This window comes from Pogoniulus pusillus, chromosome 24 (genome assembly GCF_015220805.1).
Source record: "Pogoniulus pusillus isolate bPogPus1 chromosome 24, bPogPus1.pri, whole genome shotgun sequence".
Classification (NCBI taxonomy): Eukaryota; Metazoa; Chordata; class Aves; order Piciformes; family Lybiidae; genus Pogoniulus; species Pogoniulus pusillus.
In genome coordinates this window covers 9,142,802-9,160,407 of record NC_087287.1, presented here as the reverse complement: position 1 = coordinate 9,160,407, position 17,606 = coordinate 9,142,802, and the positions used below count along the sequence as shown (strand labels likewise).

Sequence of the window (17,606 nt, the reverse complement as noted above, 5' to 3'; positions counted from 1 at the left end):
ATCCTGGCCCAACCTCCCCTGCCCTGGGCACAGACACCACCTCCCACCAGCCCAGGTTGCTCCAAGGGCTCATCCAACCTGGCCTTGAACACTTCCAGAGAGGGGGCAGCCACAGCCTCCCTGGGCAGCCTGTCCCAGTGTCTCAGCACTCTCATGAGGAAGAAGTTCCTCCTCAGCTCCCCCCAGTTTGAAGCCATCAGCCCTCGTCCTGCCGCTCCATGCCTTGGCACAAAGTCCCTCCCCAGCCCTCCTGTAGCCCCCTTCAGATACTGGAAGGTTGCTCTAAGGTCTCCCTGGAGCCTTCTCTTCTCCAGGCTGAACAACCTCAACTCTCTCAGCCTGTCTTCAACAGGAGAGCTGCTTCAGCCCTTGGAGCATCTTTGCAGTCTGCTCTGGGCACACTCCAACAGTTCACAGAATCCCAGAATGGGTTGGGTTGGAAGAGACCTTAAAGATCATCCAGCCCCAACCTCCTGCCATGGACAGGGACACCTCCCACCAGCCCAGCTTGCTCAAGGCCTCATCCCACCTGGCCTGGAGCACCTCCAGGGAGGGGACATCCACAACCTCCCTGAGCAACCTGTGCCAGTGTCTCCCCACCCTCACTGTTAAGAACTTCTTCCCCATCTCCACTCTCAACCTCCCTTCTTTCAGCTCAAAGCTGTTGTGTCCTGTCCTGTCACTACAAACCCTTGTCAAAAGTCCCTCTCCAGTACATCCCTTTGGGTATTGGAAGCTTGCTCTAAGTCTTCCTGGAGCCTCCTTTTCTCCAGGCTGAACAGCCCCAACTCTTTCAGCCCATCTCCATAGCAGAGGAGCTCCATCCAGCCCTCTGACCATCTTTGCCTCCTCTGGAGCTGCTCCAACAGGTCCATATCCTTATTGTGTTGGGATCCTCAGAACCAGATGACCTCCACATGAGGTCTCATGAGAGCAGAGGAGCAGGATCACCTTCTTTGCCTTGCTGCTCACACTACTTCTGGTGCAGCCTCTAAGTCCAGCTCTGTCCTGGGCTGCAAGTGACTGCTGCTGTCTCATGGTGAGTTTTTCATCAACCAACACCCTCAAAGTCCTCCTCAAGGCCACCCTCAAGCTACTGCTTGCTTAGCCTATATCTTTCCAGCATGAGCTTTCCCACTTCTTTCTCTCTTCACCCTCATCTTGATCCGTGCCCTCAGTCCACTGAGGTTTTGGAGCTGAGCAAGCAGCAGGGATTGGGAACTGTTTCTACCTGCAGCTGTCTGCTGCAGGGCAAAGGTCCAGTCACTGTTTTTAGGGAGGAGGTTTGGAGCTGTGGCATGTGTTAGGTGATGGCTGCTCAGCAGAAGGGGCAGCTGCAGGAAGGCAGGGGAGGGACTGTTGCCAAGGGCTTGTAGTGGCAGCACATGGAGTAAGGGCTTGGAAAAAGAGCAGGGGGGGTTAGGTTGGGCATTAGGATGCAGCTCTCTGTTATGAGGCTGGTGAGATGCTGGCAGGGGTTGCCCAGATTGGTGGTGGAGGCCCCAGCTCTGGAGGCATGCAGGGTCAGACTTGATGGGGCCCTGAGCAACCTGATCTAGTTGATCACAGAAAATCTTTCCTGGGGCAACCTGAGGCTGTTTCCTCTTGTCCTGTTGTTTGCTTCTCAGGGAAGAGGCCAGCTCCCACCTAGCTCCAGCCTCCTTGCAAGGAGCTGCAGGGAGCCAGGACCTCTCCCCTCAGACTCCTTTTTTCCCAGGCTGATCAACCCCAGCTCCCTCAGCTGCTCCTCACCATTCCTGTTCTCCAGACTCTTTCCCAGCTTTGTTGCCCTTCTCTGGACCTGCTCCAGCTCCTCAATGCCCTTCTTAGAATCATAGAGTCAAGCAGGCTGGAAGAGACCTCCAAGCTCAGCCAGCCCAACCTAGCACCCAGCCCTGGCCAATCAACCAGATCATGGCACTGAGTGCCCCATCCTGCTTCCTCTTAAACACCTCCAGGGACAGTGACTCCACCACCTCCCTGGGCAGCCCATTCCAATGCCAATCACTCTCTCTGCCAACAACTTCCTCCTAACATAGCAATGTCCCTGCTCACTGCAGGGGTAAGATGACCTTTGAGGGTCCCTTCTGTGTTTCTATGAAAACAGAGCTGCTGTCTTCAGGATTGCTTCTATGTGAAGTTCTGATTCCAAGGTACTGCCCCTCAGGGACTCTCTGCTTTGCTCCCAGATCCCTCTCCCACCTGCCTGGTAAGCTGTGGTGCCCTCACCTCTGTGCATGGCTCTGTGGAGGAGCTGTGCTGCAGCTGGTGCTGTGAAGAAGGGTTAGGATCTCAGAGGAAAGCAGAGCCTCTAGGCATGAGCTGAGCCTTCCCCTCTGGCACTCGAAAGCTGGGCTAATGCCAAGTGGGTTAGGAAGGTCTTTGAGGTCCTAGAGAAGAGAGGGATGGCTCTGCAGCCTGGTGTGAGGAGTGGGAAAGGTGCCAGGAGAAAAGCCAGAGGGGAATTTGTAATGTGAAGCATTCTGCTTCAGCACAGCTGCCTCAGGCCTGTGAAAGAGTCACCTCCAAAAGCAGGTGCAGGTTCCTGAGCAAGCAGAGAAGGGAGCAGGACGTTGGCCCAAACACTATGACCCAGATCTGTCTTTACATCACAACCCTGATTCCAAGCCCCTTGCTCCTCCAGGAGGAGGAGAAGCTCCACACACCAAGAGGAGTAGTGGCCAGCATCCAGCCCCTGCTGTTCAGCTGCATCTGACTGATGTTCAGAGAGGTGACAAGCAGGGGGAGGACAGGTCAAGAGGGACAGGAGTGTACTACAGTGTCCAGTGGGGGCTATGAGGAAGATTGGAGCTTGTGAGGAGTGCTGGGGGACAGTAAGTTGTCCAGGAGCCAACAATGTGCCCTCAGGGCTGAGAAAGCCAGGGGTCACCTGAGGGACATGAACAGGAGAGTGGGCAGCAGGTCCAGGGAGGTTCTCCTGCCTCACTACTCTGCCCTAGTCAGGTCACAGTAGAGTCCTGGGTCCAGTTCTGGGCTCCCCAGTTCAGCACAGACTGGGAACTGCTGGAGAGAGTCCAATGGAGGCTCTGAACATGCTAAAGGGGCCTGGAGCAGCTCTGTGAGGAGCAAAGGCTGAGAGCCCTGAGGCTGTGGAGCCTGCAGGAGAGCAGCCCCAGAGGGCATCTGCTCAGTGCTCAGCAACAGCTAAAGGAGCTGACAGGACAAGAGGCAGTGGGTGGGATTTGAGGCACAGGAGGTTCCATGTGAACCTCAGGAAGAATTCTTTTCCCTGTGAGGGTGACACAGCACTGGAGCAGGCTGCCCAGGGAGGCTGTGGAGTCTCCCTCTCTGGAGATAGTCAAGAACCATCTGGATGTGTTCCTGTGTGATCTGCTCTGTGTGACCCTCCTCTGGCAGGGGGACTGAAGATGATCTTTTGAGGTTCCTTCCAACCCCTGATGTTCTCTGATTGTATGAGCTGTGGGGGGCAAGAGGCTGGGGCCAGGCTCTTGTGAGTGGTGCCAAGGGGCAGAGGGCACAAAGTGGAGTGCAGGAGGTTGCATGTGAGGCTGAGGAGAAGCTTGTTTGGTGTGAGGGTGCTGGAGGGCTGGAGCAGGCTGCCCAGAGAGGTTGTGGAGTCTGCTTGTGTGGAGAGCTTGCAAGTGGCCCTGGGCCTTGTGCTGCTGGGCAAGCTGCTGTGGGTGCCCTGCTGGAGCAGGGGGCTTGGACTGGCTGATCTGCAGAGCTGCCTTCCAACCTTTGCCATTCCATGACTCTCTGCAGCACCTGCATCCTGCAGGCAGTGCCCATGGTGGCATTCCTGGCACTTCTTTCTTCCTGGGGAATTTGAGAAGGGGCTGCAGGTGCTGCCTGGTGAGGAAGAAGCAGGCTCAGAGCTCTCTGACTGCTGCTCTCTCGCACCGACAGGCACAACACAGCTGAACCATCAAACCTTCCCATGCTGCTGCAGCCCTCACAGGAGGTTAGCAAGCTGCTGGCAAGCAGAGAGCAGCTCATTCTTGGTCAGCCCGTGGGGTAAATGTTCATGCTTTGCTATCTCAGCCAGCTTCTGCCCTGCAGGGAGGTTGTGTTAATGCCACCTGAGTGAGTCCTGCTAAGCCCTGGGAAAAGGCCAGCTCCTCCTGCTCCTTGGGTGGGAGGTTTGGATGCATCCCACATCCCTAAAGCTCCTGATTCATTTCTGGGCTAAGAAGTTTCCTTCCCAAATGAGGTTTTTAAGCTTAAGTTAAGCAAAAAAAGAAGGCTGGAGCCAAGGGTGTTTGGGGAGGTGGGCGGTGAGGGGGACTTAAGAGCATGTAGGAATTTGGAGGGGGTTTTGGTCAAGCAGATCAAGCAAATGAGTTGTTATTGCACCTGGATTAGGCAGTGGCTGTGATGAAACCAGCTTCTGCTGGGCTGCCAGCGCTGCAAAACACAACATCTATGAGTCAGGGCCCCAGAATGGGAAGCTGAGAGCCTCTGGGTTTGATTTTTATGTGGGGTTGTTGGGTTGGGTTGTTTTTTTTTTAGCTCCCTTTTGAGGTTCATTTTAATGATTATTTTATTCTCCCTTTCTGCAAACCTGTGAGGCTTTGCAATCCCAGATGAAAAAAAAGCAAACTTCAGAGAAAGGCAATAAAAAGGCTTGCTGAAAACGAGGGGGTTTGTCCTTCAGGAAGCCTGTGGCAGAGCTGGAGTGGGATGGTAAAGGTGGTTGGCAGTGGTGCAGGGTCTAGTTGGAGGTCTGTAGATCGTGGTGTGGCCCTAGGGTCAGGAGTGGGTCTGGTCTTGCTCAGTGTCTTCATCAATGACCTGGATGAAGAGATGCAGGTGGGTTCCCAAGCAGTTTGCTGAGGGTGCAGAGCAGGGGTGAGTAGTTGGTACCCATCAGGCTCTGGTGTCATGGAGAGCTGGCCAGGCTGGGGAGCTGGGAGAGAGGAACCTCATGGAGATCAGTCAGGGCAAGAGGAGGGTCCTGCACCTGGGGAGGAACAACTCCCTGCAGCAGTACAGGTGAGGAGTGACCTGCTGGAGAGCAGCTCCGTGGAGAAGGACTCAGGAGTGCTGGGGAGCATCAAGTTGCCCACGAGCCAGCAATGTGCCCTCATGGTCAAGAAGGCAAATGGTCTCCTGGGGGCATGAGGAGTGTGGCCAGAAGCTCCAGGAAGGTTCTCCTCCTCTTCTATCCAGCTGCACCTGATGTCCTGGGTCCAGTTCTGGGCTCCCCAGTTCAGCACAGACTGGGAACTGCTGGAGAGAGTCCAGGGCAGGCTCTGGAGGTGCTGAGGAGCCTGGAGCAGCTCTGTGAGGAGCAAAGGTTGAGAGCCCTGGGGCTGTGGAGCCTGCAGGAGAGCAGCCCCAGAGGGCATCTGCTCAGTGCTCAGCAACAGCTAAAGGAGCTGGCAAGAGGCTGGGGCCAGGCTCTTGTGAGTGGTGCCCAGGAACAGGCCAGGGGGCAGAGGGGACAAAGTGGAGTGCAGGAGGTTGCATGTGAGGCTGAGGAGAAGCTTGTTTGGTGTGAGGGTGCTGGAGGGCTGGAGCAGGCTGCCCAGAGAGGTTGTGGAGTCTGCTTGTGTGGAGAGCTTGCAAGTGGCCCTGGGCACTGTGCTGCTGGGCAAGCTGCTGTGGGTGCCCTGCTTTGGCAGGGGGCTTGGACTGGCTGATCTCGAGCTCCTTTCCAACCCCACCATGCTCAGACCCCTGGACTCATGCAGGGAACTGAGAGCTCAGGGCTGCTTTAACCACTCACCCTGATGTTTTTTTTTCTGGGGATGCCACCTGCAGCTGCTGGGCAGGAAAAGCCTCTGAGCTTGGCTTGGCTGAGAAGCTTCATCAGCAGTGAGAGACCTGCAGTGAGACGTTAGTTAATGCTCCTCTGCAGTGGTGATGGCTGCTGCCCCGTGAGAAATTTCTGGGCTGAAGAGTCACAGCTTGGGTCATGCTGGTTAAGGTCCTTGGGAAGGAGAGGGATGGGATTTGCAGCCAAAGTCTTTGAGGCTTGGCTTCCATAGTTGGATCTGGCAGAGATTTAGGAAAGCAGCTGGAGGATGAGTTTGTGCTTGGAATCATTAGCAGGGAGGGTTGTGCTGCAACCTGGGGGAGAGATCCTCTCAAGGCTTGCTGGCAAGGCCAGTAGAGTAAGTGTGTGCACCACAGGGGTGGATTTACTGGGTGCCAGAAGCCAACCCACAGCACTGCAAAGGCAGGCAGTGTCCTAGCTCCTTGTGCTGGGAGCTGGCCTGCAAGAGGGATGCATCCTGCTGGAAGAGGGCAGATTGAGACTGGAGATTAGGAAGACATTCTTGATAGTGAGGGTGGGGAGACACTGGAACAGGTTGCCCAGGCAGGTTGTGGATGCCCTCTCCCTGGACATGTTGAAGACCAGGTTGGATGAGTCCTTGAGCAACCTGGGCCAGTGAGAGGTGTCCCTGCCCATGGCAGGGGGTTGGAACTGGATGATCTTTATGGTCCCTTCCAACCCAAACTGTCCCATGATCCTGCAAAGCAGTGGCTGGGAAAGAAGGTTTGTGGCTGGAGAGCTGCTGTCACCTGCAGAGGCAGAGCTTGGAAAACTCGTGGCTGAGCCTGGTGTGGAAGGAAAGAGCTCTTCTCCAAGAGGAGGTGCTGCCAAGCTTGCCAGGAACATGCCAGCACTCTGCCCAGCTTGGCTGCAAGGGAGTTGCTCCACACCTTGGTAAGTCTCTTCACATCCATGGCAGAGGTTTGCCAGCCCTGTGAGTAGAGTCCCTGCCACTGAGGGGGGTGTGTGTGTGTGGGGGGGGTGTTTCAGCTCCCCAAGCAGCCTGGGAACCCTGATGGGTCACTTTAGGAGCCTCACTTTGTTTCCAGAGCTCCCCAGGTTAGACTTGCTGAGGCTGGAGAGATCTCACCTCTCAAATGAGAGCAGGGTCAGCTAGAGCAGGTTGCACAGGACTTGCATCCAGTTGGGTTTTGAATGACTCCAGAGAAAGAGACTCTAAAACCTTTCTGGGCAGCCTGCTCCACTGCTCTCCCACCCTCCATGTTCAGCTGGAGCTTTCTGTGTTCAAGCTTACAGTGGGAATGAACTTCTGAGAGGGTTTCAGGAGCAAAGGCTGAGCCAGGAGTGGCTACTTTGGGCTGCTCCACATTGGACCTTTTCAAAGGCACAGCAACAGAGGCAAGCCCCCCAGCTTGCACTGAGTGGGACCCACTCACCTCTCCTGGGATGCCCTGGCAGCAGTACCTGCAGGGCATTTGAATCAGCAGTGACCCTGATTTGACATGTGCAGCCTCTGGACCTTTCCATGCATGCTGCTGACTGGCTCAGCTGTTAATCCATCTGGAAAATGCTAAGGAGCATCTGTTCATCAGGAGAGGAGGCTGGGTAGATGCAGAGTCCTCAATGTGAGGCGTATGAATGTGTTGGGGGGGGTCACTGTGCTTGGCACAGCAGCATGGTGCCCCTTCCAAGCCACGTCCTGGTGTCTGGAAGGCACCACAGAAAGCTCTGCCTCAGCTTTGGAGGGAGATTGCTGCTGACTTGCTGAGCACAGGAGAAGCACCTTCACTGGGAGAGTGATTTTTAGTTAAGGTTGGAGTGATGCTGTTCATCTGCAGTGCTGCAGCAGCTGGTCCTGCTGTGGGGACATCAGCAGTAGCTGGCTCCTGCTCGGAGAGCTTTGTGGTGCCAGAGCAAGGGACAGGGGAGTGAGTGAGGAAGGAGGAGGTGGAGAGGCTGGGCTTGGGAGGTGGTGGCTTTGTGTGCTGGGCATTCAAGAGCAGCAGGTTTCTGGTGAGTGGTGATGGAGGGTTTGGTGGGTGTGGAGCTTCTCCTAAGGCAAGCAGGATCATGGAGTTGTTTGGGTTAGAAAAGACCTGGAAGATCAAGTTCAACACCAACCCGACACCACTATGGCCACTAAACCAAGTCCCCAGGTGCCATGGCCGTGCACTCCTTGAATGCCTCCTTCAGGGATGGTGTCTCCACCTCCCTGGGCAGTCTGTTCTAGTGCCTGACCACTCTTGCAGCCAAGAAATTGTTCCTCATGTCCAACCTAAACCTCCCCTGGCACAATTTCAGGCCATTTCCTCCTCTTCTACCACCTGGTGCCAGGAAGAAGACACCAACTCTCACCTGGCTCCAACTTCCTTTCAGGACTGTAGAGTCAGAAGGTCTCCCCTCAGCCTCCTTCAGGCTCAACAACCTCAGGTCCCTTCTTCTTGAATACCTCCTCCAAGGATGGTGACTCCACCACCTCTCCAGGCAGTCTGTTCCAGTGCCTGACCACTCTTGCAGCCAAGAATTGTTCCTCACATCCAACCTAAACCTCCCCTGGCACAGCTGAGGCCATCTCCTCTCACCACTAGAAGATCCACCCTGCTCCAAACTCCTTTTCAGGGAGCTGTAGAGAGGAGCTTTTATTTCTTGATGCACATAGGAGAAGCTTGAGGATGATCATTTGGTGGCAAGAGCTTGTGCTGACCCCAAGAGCCATCTCAAGGCAGCTTTAGCCTGTGAGGAGAAGAGATAAACTTGGAACAGTGCCTAGAAGGGCTGAGGTGCACCTGGGTTTGGTGTTTTGCAGGGCTTGATCAGGAGGCAGAAGGTGGCCTGAGTGTTTGAAGTGCTGCAGCAAGGAAGCTGTTGTGGTCTCAGAAGATCCTGTGTAGGTTTGTGGTTAATATTTGTTTCATTCCTTCCTGATTTTTATTGTGGCTGTCACCAGAGTGGTTCAAGCAAGCTGGCAGGGTTGAGATGGAGGAGGAGAAGAGGGTTGTTACCACCAGGAGTAACAGCAAAGTGTCTGGCTCTGCCTGGGAGGCAAACAGGAGCAGGGCTGGGGAGCAGAGCACTCGGAAGGGCTGCGCTTGGGGGTGGTGGGAGAGAAAACTGAAGAGTAATAATAATAAATAACAATAAAAGGCTTTCCAGCTCCACAGCTATTTTTTGGCAGCTGATGGCTTCTTTTTGGCTGTTTCTACACTTCAGAGCTGCTTTGCTTTCCCAGATTTCCTGCAGAGGAGCTTGGTTTGCTGTTAGGAGAAGGTGAGCCTTAAACTCTCTTTCTCCAGGAGACCAAGATCAGAGAATGGTGTGGGCTGGAAGGGACCTTAAAGACCATCTAGTTCCAAATCCCCTGCTAGCTGTGGGAATGGAAAGCTTCCACTAGACCTTGCTGCTCAAGGCCCCATCTAACATGGCCATGAACAGCATCTCCAGGGAGAAGGCATCCAGAATCTGTTCGCTTGGGGCTGGCAAACCTTTGCCATGGATGTGAAGAGACTTACCAAGGTGTGGAGCAACTCCCTTGCAGCCAAGCTGGGCAGAGTGCTGGCATGTTCCTGGCAAGCTTGGCAGCACCTCTTCTTGGAGAAGAGCTCTTTCCTTCCACACCAGGCTCAGCCACGAGTTTTCCAAGCTCTGCCTCTGCAGGTGACAGCAGCTCTCCTGCTTTCCTAGGCACTGGTTTGCAGGATCATAGAATGGTTGGAAGAGACTATAAAGATCATCCAGTTCCAACCCCCTGCCGTGGGCAGGGACACCTCTCACTGGCCCAGGTTGCTCAAGGACTCATCCAGCCTGGTCCTTAACACCTCTGTGGAGGGAGCATCCGCAACCTGCCTGGGCAATCTGTACCAGTGTCTCCCCAATCTCACTCTCAAGGATGTCTTCCTACTCTCCAGTCTCAATCTGCCCTCTTCCAGCTCAAAGCCATCACTTCTCCCCCCATCACTACAAGCTTCTGTATAAACTCCCTCCCCAGCTACCCTGTAGCCCATTCAGCTCTGGTACTGAAACCACCTTCAGATACTGAAGGTCAGCAGAACTTGGAAGGCTTCTTCACCGAGTGCATCATTCAGTGGGCTGCTGGCATGCTGCAGAGAGCCTTGGCAAAGCTTCAGAGATGCCTACAAGGATCTGGACTTTCCACTTGTCCTGGGGAGCTGCTCTCAGCAATCTCAAGGCTGTGGTGATGGACCAGCTCTGCGTGGCCCGAGGCACGACATGCTCCAGCTTAAAGAACAACTCTGAGAATGTTTCTCCCCTTCTGTTCCTGGGTAATTCTTCAGCTCCACTACACAAAGCATGCAGAGCAGTCCAAGGGTGAGTAGGGATGGTGAGGGTTGAGCCATTTATTAAGCCAGTGTTGCTTGCTGAAGGTTTTATTGTGGGAGCGATGGCGGTGTGTTGGCGGAGGTGATGTCCTGATGGAGAGGCAATAAAGCAGGGCTGCACAAAGTGCACCCTGAGAGGCTCATAGCTGAGCTATCCACTGCCTGATAGATGTAGCCTTGATGCTGTAACTCTGCTTTCCTACATCCCTCTAAGATGTGGGAGTTGGCAGTGATGCATCTGCTTCTCCACGTCGCTGCCCTGGGCACTCAAACCCAAACTCCTTCATCTTCCCCAGGTTGGTTTACTCTTCTTTCCTCTCACAAGTTGATGTCCTTGCTGCAGGGGACTGGGCTCAATCTGGGCTTTAGTGAGGCCTGTGTGGTTGAATTCCTATTCCTGGAGAGGTTTCAGAGATGTGGTGCTGAGGGGCATGGTACAGCACTAGATTTGGCAGAGTTATAGACTGATTTGGCTCAGTCTTAAAGGTCCTTTCCGACCGAGATGATTCTGTGATGCTACCTTCCCTGTGATGCACTCCCACTGATGTCTTTAAAGTCCTAACTGGTTTGTGAACTGTCACTGCCATGTAAGAGTCTGGAGAGAAGGAGACTGGAAGGGCCAGTTTCTTCTCCCTGGAAACAAGTGATAGGACAAGAGGAAATGGCCTCAAGTTGCCCCAAGGGAGGTTTAGATTGGACATTGGAAGAAACCTCTTCACTGAGAGGGTTCACAATGACTGGAACAGGCTCCTCAGAGAGGTGGTTAAATGCCCATCCTGGAGTGAGGGTTTAAAGGAGGCAGAGGTGTGATGCTGAGGGCCAGGGGTTAGCACCAGCCTTGGTAGTTTTGGGTTAATGGTCAGGTCAGACTCAATGATCTTAAAGGTCTCTTCCAATCATCTTAAAGGTCTCTTCCAAGCAAAACGATTCTATTCTATAGCTCTCTGGTGTCCTCCATGGCTGGAGCTGTGCTATAAATATGCTCAGGCCCTTGCTGGCTGGCAGTGGAGCCAGAGTTAGGCATGGACAGCTGGGGCTGCTCACCAGCAGCAAGCCTGAGCTGGAGGAGATTAATTACCTGTGATGACTTGTGTCTGCTAATTGGCAGCATCTAGGCTGGTAAACGCCTTGGACCATCACTCAAATCCAGCTCTTGCCCAGCTCCTGATGGCAATTTCATTAATAAAACAACCACTTGACAGCTTTTCCTGAGATGATTTTGGGGGGGGGTTAGGGTGAGGGAGAAGGGAGGGGAGGGGGTTTGTTTCTCTTTGCTTCTGTCTGCTCCAGGTTTCAGCGCTTCTATGCCCACCGGGTTGGCACCGCTCTTGCTGAGAACAGTTTGTGCTGAAAGGAGACCTTGGAGGTGCCACACACAGGAGATGGAGGGGAGGAAAAAAAAAATGATTTGTGGCAATACTATATTTGGCACCAAGCTTTTCATCTAAACCAGAGCCACTTTACACCTGTCTGCTGAGATAAAGGGCCTTAAAACGAGCGTGAGTGGAATCCTTCTGGCTGAGCGGTGTACAAAGACCTCAGCAGAAACGAATACCTGAGCTTCAAAGCTGCTGCTGGATGTTTTGCTACCACCTATAGCACTGCCAGGCTGCCTTAGTTTTCAAAGGCAGAGTGATAGCACCAAACAGACCGTTTGAAGGTTGCTCCACTTGCCTTTTTTTTTAAGGAGGACTGGGCAGACTGGGGTGTGCTGCTATCCCCTGCTGAATGGGTTTAGCTCTTTTCTGGGGCATCTATTCCTGCCCACAGGAGCCTCTTTTTGCTGCTTTTCTGGGCTCTCTTTGTAATAAGAGCAGCTAAATGATGTCATAGAATTATAGGGTGGTGGGGGTTGGAAGGGAGCTCTGGAGATCAGCCAGTCCAAGCCCCCTGCCAAAGCAGGGCACCCACAGCAGCTTGCCCAGCAGCACAGTGCCCAGGGCCACTTGCAAGCTCTCCACACAAGCAGACTCCACAACCTCTCTGGGCAGCCTGCTCCAGCCCTCCAGCACCCTCACACCAAACAAGCTTCTCCTCAGCCTCACATGCAACCTCCTGCACTCCACTTTGTGCCCTCTGCCCCTTGGCCTGGCCCTGGGCACCAATCACAAGAGTCTGGTCACTTCTTGACACTCCTCAGATGTTTATAAACATCTATAAGATCTCCTCTCAGTATTCTGCAGGCTCCACAGCCCCAGGGCTCTCAGTCTTGCCTCATCAGACATGTTCCAGTTCCTATTTCATCCTCATAGCCTCTGTTAGACACTCTCTAGTACATCCCTGTCCTCCTTGAGCTGAGGAGTCCAGAACTGGGCACAGTACTCCAGCTGTCCATGCATCACAGGATGGCAGGGGTTGGAAATGACTCAGGAGATCAAGTCTAACCCCCTTTGGATGGTACTTCAATACTTCCTATGTTGAGATCATTGAGTCTGACCTGAGCCACTGCTGTCTTTTTCTTAATGCCATGAGCAGGAGAAGGTTCCTCTATCAAGTCCATCCTTGTGAGGGTCTGTGTGAGCAGCAGGCAAATGAATCAGTTGGCTTGGAAAAGACCTCTAAGATCATTAAGTCTTGGGCACTGTGGTAAAGGGTTGGACTTGATGATCTGTGAGGTCTCTTCCAACCTTGGTGATACTGTGATACTGTGATACTGTAACCCAATGAAGGGCTTGGTATGTGTGGAGCTTCTCCTAAGCCAAGAAGGATCACAGAGTGACAGAATTGTGTGGGTGTGTAAAGGCTCTTAGGATCAAGTCAAACCATCACACTAAGGTCATCATGTCCCCAAGTGCCTTCTCCACATGTTTCTTGAACATCTCCTCCAGGGATGGTGACTCCACCTCACCAGGCAGCTTTTTGCAATTCCTGCCCACTCTTGAAGGTAAGAAATTGCTCCTCATGTTCAACTCAAGCATGCTGTGACATTGCCTCCTAGCCTGGGGCTAGGAGGCTTCCATGTTGTAATGGGGGCTCTTTTCAGGGTAGGGAGAGCCATGAGTGCCCAGCTGCCTTCCAAAGAGCAGCAGTGAAGATGCTCTCCAGCAGTAAATTGTGTGCCTTGTTAAGAAGTGATTGTCACTGGTGGCTACAGCTACCTGAAGGGAGGCTATAGCCAGGTGGGGTTGGGCTCTGCTGCCAGGCAAGCAGCAACAGAACAAGAGGACATAGTCTCAAGCTGTGCCAGGGCAGGTTCAGGCTGGATGTTAGGAGGAAGTTGTTGGCAGAGAGAGTGATTGGCATTGGAATGGGCTGCCCAGGGAGGTGGTGGAGTCACTGTCCCTGGAGGTGTTTAAGAGGAAGCAGGATGGGGCACTCAGTGCCATGGTCTGGTTGATTGGCCAGGGCTGGGTGCTAGGTTGGGCTGGCTGAGCTTGGAGGTCTCTTCCAGCCTGCTTGACTCTATGATTCTAAGAAGGGCATTGAGGAGCTGGAGCAGGTCCAGAGAAGGGCAACAAAGCTGGGAAAGAGTCTGGAGAACAGGAATGGTGAGGAGCAGCTGAGGGAGCTGGGGTTGATCAGCCTGGGAAAAAAGGAGTCTGAGGGGAGAGCTTCTGGTTCTCTGCAGCTCCTTGCAAGGAGGCTGGAGCCAGGTGGGAGCTGGCCTCTTCCCTGAGAAGTAAACAACAGGACAAGAGGAAACAGCCTCAGGTTGCCCCAGGAAAGAATTTCTTGTCCTTAAGGGTTGTCAAGGGCTGGCTCAGGCTGTCCAGGGCAATGGTGCAGTCCCCATCCCTGAAAGAGTTTCAAAGCCCTGGAGATGTGGAGCTGAGCACCATGGTTTAGTGGTGCCCTGGCAGTGCTGGGTGAAGAGTTGCACTCCACGATCCTGGAGGTCTTTTCCAACTCAGATGATTCCATGCTTCTCTCACCTGTTTTAAACAAGCAACTCAATGTTGCTCTTGGTTGTCTTCACTACTGGGTTAATGGTGGGACTCCAGGTTGTAGTGAGGTGGAAGTTGGTCTCTTCTCAGTAGTATCAGGTGATAGAACAAGAAGCACCTTGAAATTGTGCCAGGGAGGTTTAGGTTGGGCATGAGGAACAATTTCTTTCCTGCAGGAGTTGTCAGATATTGGAATAGGCTGCCCAGGGAGGTGGTGGTGGAGTCAGCATCCCTAAAGGAGGTGCTCAAGAAAGGGGTGGCTGTGGCTCTTGGGGACGTGGGTTAATGGCTATGGTGGTGTTAGACTAACGATTTGGCTTGGTGATCTTAAGAGGTCACTTGAACAGAAGCGATTTTGTGGTCTTAAAGCCCTTTGCCAACCCAAACCGTTCTGTGTTTCCACGTTAAAGCCACTTTACTGCCCGCGGTGGGGCTAGCATGTGCCGCACGCTGCAGGGTCGGGATTCACCCCCGGCTGAGCGTCGGCAGAAGGGAAGAACGGGCTCCCCGAGGGCACTGTGCCACAGGACAGCCCTGGCCGGTTTCGGGTACCCTTGGTTTCGGGGGTCGATGTGCCCAGACGCGGTGCAGCCTCGCGTTAACCACGGCGCGGTTGCTGCCCCAGCCGGAGGGCTGCGGTGCGCAGTTCTGCCTCGCGTCCGCCAGGCGGCGCCACCACCTGCTGTAGTCACTGTCGCTGCCCGGCCGTCGCTATGGTTACCTACGCCGGGTGCGTAGCGGTCCTTACGGAGCTGACGCAGTGGGCGGCCCGCTACGGGCGGGGGCGGCCCCTGGACGGGCGGGGGCGGCGTTAGAGAATCGGGGGGCCGCCGGGCCCCCGGGATGGAGGTGGCGGCGGCGGCGCTGCCGGCGGCTGCCCAGGGCCTGCGTGTTGCTGGCAGTGGCTGCGGAGAGGTGAGGGGGAAGCGGAGACGCTCAGAAGTCGGAGCCGGCCCCGGTGAGGGGGCTGCCGGGGCCTGCTCTCGGCTGTAGGAGGACAGGTTCCCGCCGGCCGTCAGGGGAGGAGGCCGCTGCGGCAGGTGCGGGGGCGGTGCGGAGTCCGGAGGGGCGTTGGTGCGGGTTAGGGTGGTGGTCCCAGTGCCGTCCCCTCCCTTTCCTGCTCTGTTGTGCTCCTGGAGGCGGTTGGCAGGTGCGGAGCTGTGTCCGGACGGGAGCGTTTTCTTCTCCCGGGCTGCGGGGAGATGCGGGGCTGGCCGGGCAGGGCCGCCGCTGGCTGCTGGCTGCGGCGGGAGCGGCCTCTTTCCATCCCAGCTGTCGGGCCCCTCGGAATGGGGCCTGCAGCCTGTGGACGGAGGAGGTGCTGCCCCCAGAGAGGTGTGATGGCAGGGTCGGGATTGGGATATGAGAGCTTGGCAGGGTCCGCATTGGCACCCGGGTCCCGTCCCCGCCGGCCTGGGCTGGCGAGACCCCAGCCCGGTGTGGGAGGCGGGAGAGGTGCTGCTGTGTGGGGGCAGAGGGAGACGCTGCTGGTGTGTGGAGGAGAGGGGTGGGTGGGTGTGCCACACGGCTCCTTCCAGCCTTTATTCCAGGAGCACAAGGGCTGGCATCGGAAAGAATTACCTGGCACGCACTTGGGCAACGTGTGTCTGCCACCGGGGGCGATGAACCCTGGCCCTAGAAAATCCCCAGCGAGGGTCACGGAGCCCTGCAGGCTTGGGAAAAACAAAGGATCTATCGCTCCTGAGATCTGAAGAGCTGGGGCGATGCCAGGCTGCTCAGCCAGCTTTCACGCTGTGCCCATGCTGGGAGTCGTTACTTGCCTGCTGCGTTTGGGACGGGTTGCAGTTGTCGCTCGCAGGAATGGGGATTGAGCCTTCAGGCTCTCAGGCAGGAGGTGGTTTGCCAGCTGGGTCTAGGTGGGAGGCGAGGTTGTGATTGCCCAAGGTGGACGCTGGACTGTTTGGAAGAGACCTCGAGCACAAGCCCTACGAGGAGAGGCTGAGGGAGCTGGGATTGGTTAGCCTGGAGAAGAGGAGGCTCAGGGGTGACCTTATTGCTGTCTACAACTACCTGAGGGGTGGTTGTGACCAGGAGGAGGTTGCTCTCTTCTCTCAGGTGGCCAGCACCAGAACAAGAGGACACAGCCTCAAGCTGTGCCAGGGGAGATTTAGGCTGGAGGTGAGGAGAAAGTTCTTCCCTGAGAGAGTCATTGGACACTGGAATGGGCTGCCGGGGGAGGTGGTGGAGTCGCCGTCCCTGGGGCTGTTCAAGGCAAGGTTGGACGTGGCACTTGGTGCCATGGTCTAGCCTTGAGCTCTGTGGTAAAGGGTTGGACTTGATGATCTGTGAGGTCTCTTCCAACCCTGATGATACTGTGATACTGTGAAGCAGCATAACTGATGGCTGAATTAGGCAAGGCATTAAAGGAAACAGCTGGGAGGGGAAGTGCCACCTCTGCCAAGGTGGGAAGGAGACGACTTTGCCTGCCAGGAGCAAGCCTTGCGCTGCCTGGGGATGAGCTGCTGCATCCCGCTGGCTGCAGTGTTCTGGTTGAGCAGGGAGAAGTCTCTGAGCCTGTGTGGCCAGGCTGAGTGGTTGGGTGTTGTGTTTTGTTTTTTTTTCTTTACAGCAGTCGTGGTTGGAAGATAATGAAATTGTAGGAAGTGGCTTCTGTAGCAGAGAGTCTTTAATCTCCTGGGTTTATGAGGCTGGCTTCGGCGAAAGGCGGCTCTGGTAGGGAAGTGCCCTGCTCTGGAGGGGCTGAGTTTGTGACTGGGGAGGAAGAAAAAGCTGCTGGCGCCGGTGGGAAGTGTTCTAAATAGAAAATGTTAGCTGGCTGAAGCCTTTTGTTGTCCCTAGGTGTTGGCTTTCTGGGTCTTAAAAGCCAACAGTGGGTTCTGGAAGCTGCTGATTAGATTCCAGCTCGGCCCCGGCAGCGGGTGACAGTTTGGGGAGGGCAGGCAGGATAATAGGGGACAAATAATTAAAGGGTGGGTGTCAGGAGGATGGGGCCAAGCTTTGTTCACTGCTGCCCGGTGACAGGACAAGGGAGGATGAGCACAGACTTGACCAGAAGTTCCATCTGAGCACAAGAGGAACTTCTTTAAGGGTGCTGGAGCAGGCTACCCAGAGAGGTGGTGGAGTCTCCATCTCTGGAGAAATTAAAAGCCCACCTAGAAGTGGTCCTGCTCTGGTAGGGGGTTTGGACTCAAAGATCTCCAGAGGTCCCTTTCAACCCCTGACATCCCGTGTGTGACCTTCTCTAGGTGACCATGCCTTGGATTTGATCTCCAGACACCTTCCAGCCCGTAACATCCTGTGTGTGACCTTCTCTAGGTGACCATGCCTTGGACTGGATCTGCAGAGATCCCTTCCAACCCCTAACATCCTGTGTGTGACCTTCTCTAGGTGACCATGCCTTGGCAAGGGACTTGGATTTGATCTCCAGAGGTCCATTCCAACCCCTAACATCCTGTGTGTGACCTTCTCTAGGTGACCATGCCTTGGCAAGGGGCTTGGATTTGATCTCCAGAGGTCCATTCCAACCCCTAACATCAGTGTGTGTGACCTTCTCTAGGTGACCATGCCTTGGACTGGATCTCCAGACGCCTTCCAACCTCTAACATCCTGTGTGTGACCTTCTCTAGGTGACCATGCCTTGGCAAGGGGCTTGGATTTGATCTCCAGAGGTCCATTCCAACC

The 17,606-nt window shown here is 54.9% G+C and overlaps 1 protein-coding gene across 5 annotated transcripts in view; it reads left to right on the top strand.

Annotated features, from left to right (window-relative positions):
* Positions 1-17,606, top strand: part of DAGLA (diacylglycerol lipase alpha) — a 131,737-nt gene that overhangs the window by 28,563 nt on the left and 85,568 nt on the right. For 2 of the 5 annotated variants that reach the window (XM_064163312.1, XM_064163309.1), the window contains exon 1: positions 14,764-14,858. The exons of 1 other annotated variant lie outside the window; for it this stretch is intronic. The gene's annotated coding sequence lies outside the window, so the exon portion shown is untranslated. Of the gene's footprint in view, positions 1-14,763; positions 14,984-17,606 lie in introns of those variants that run through there. 2 more of the 5 variants (XM_064163310.1, XM_064163308.1) reach the window with 1 other exon arrangement.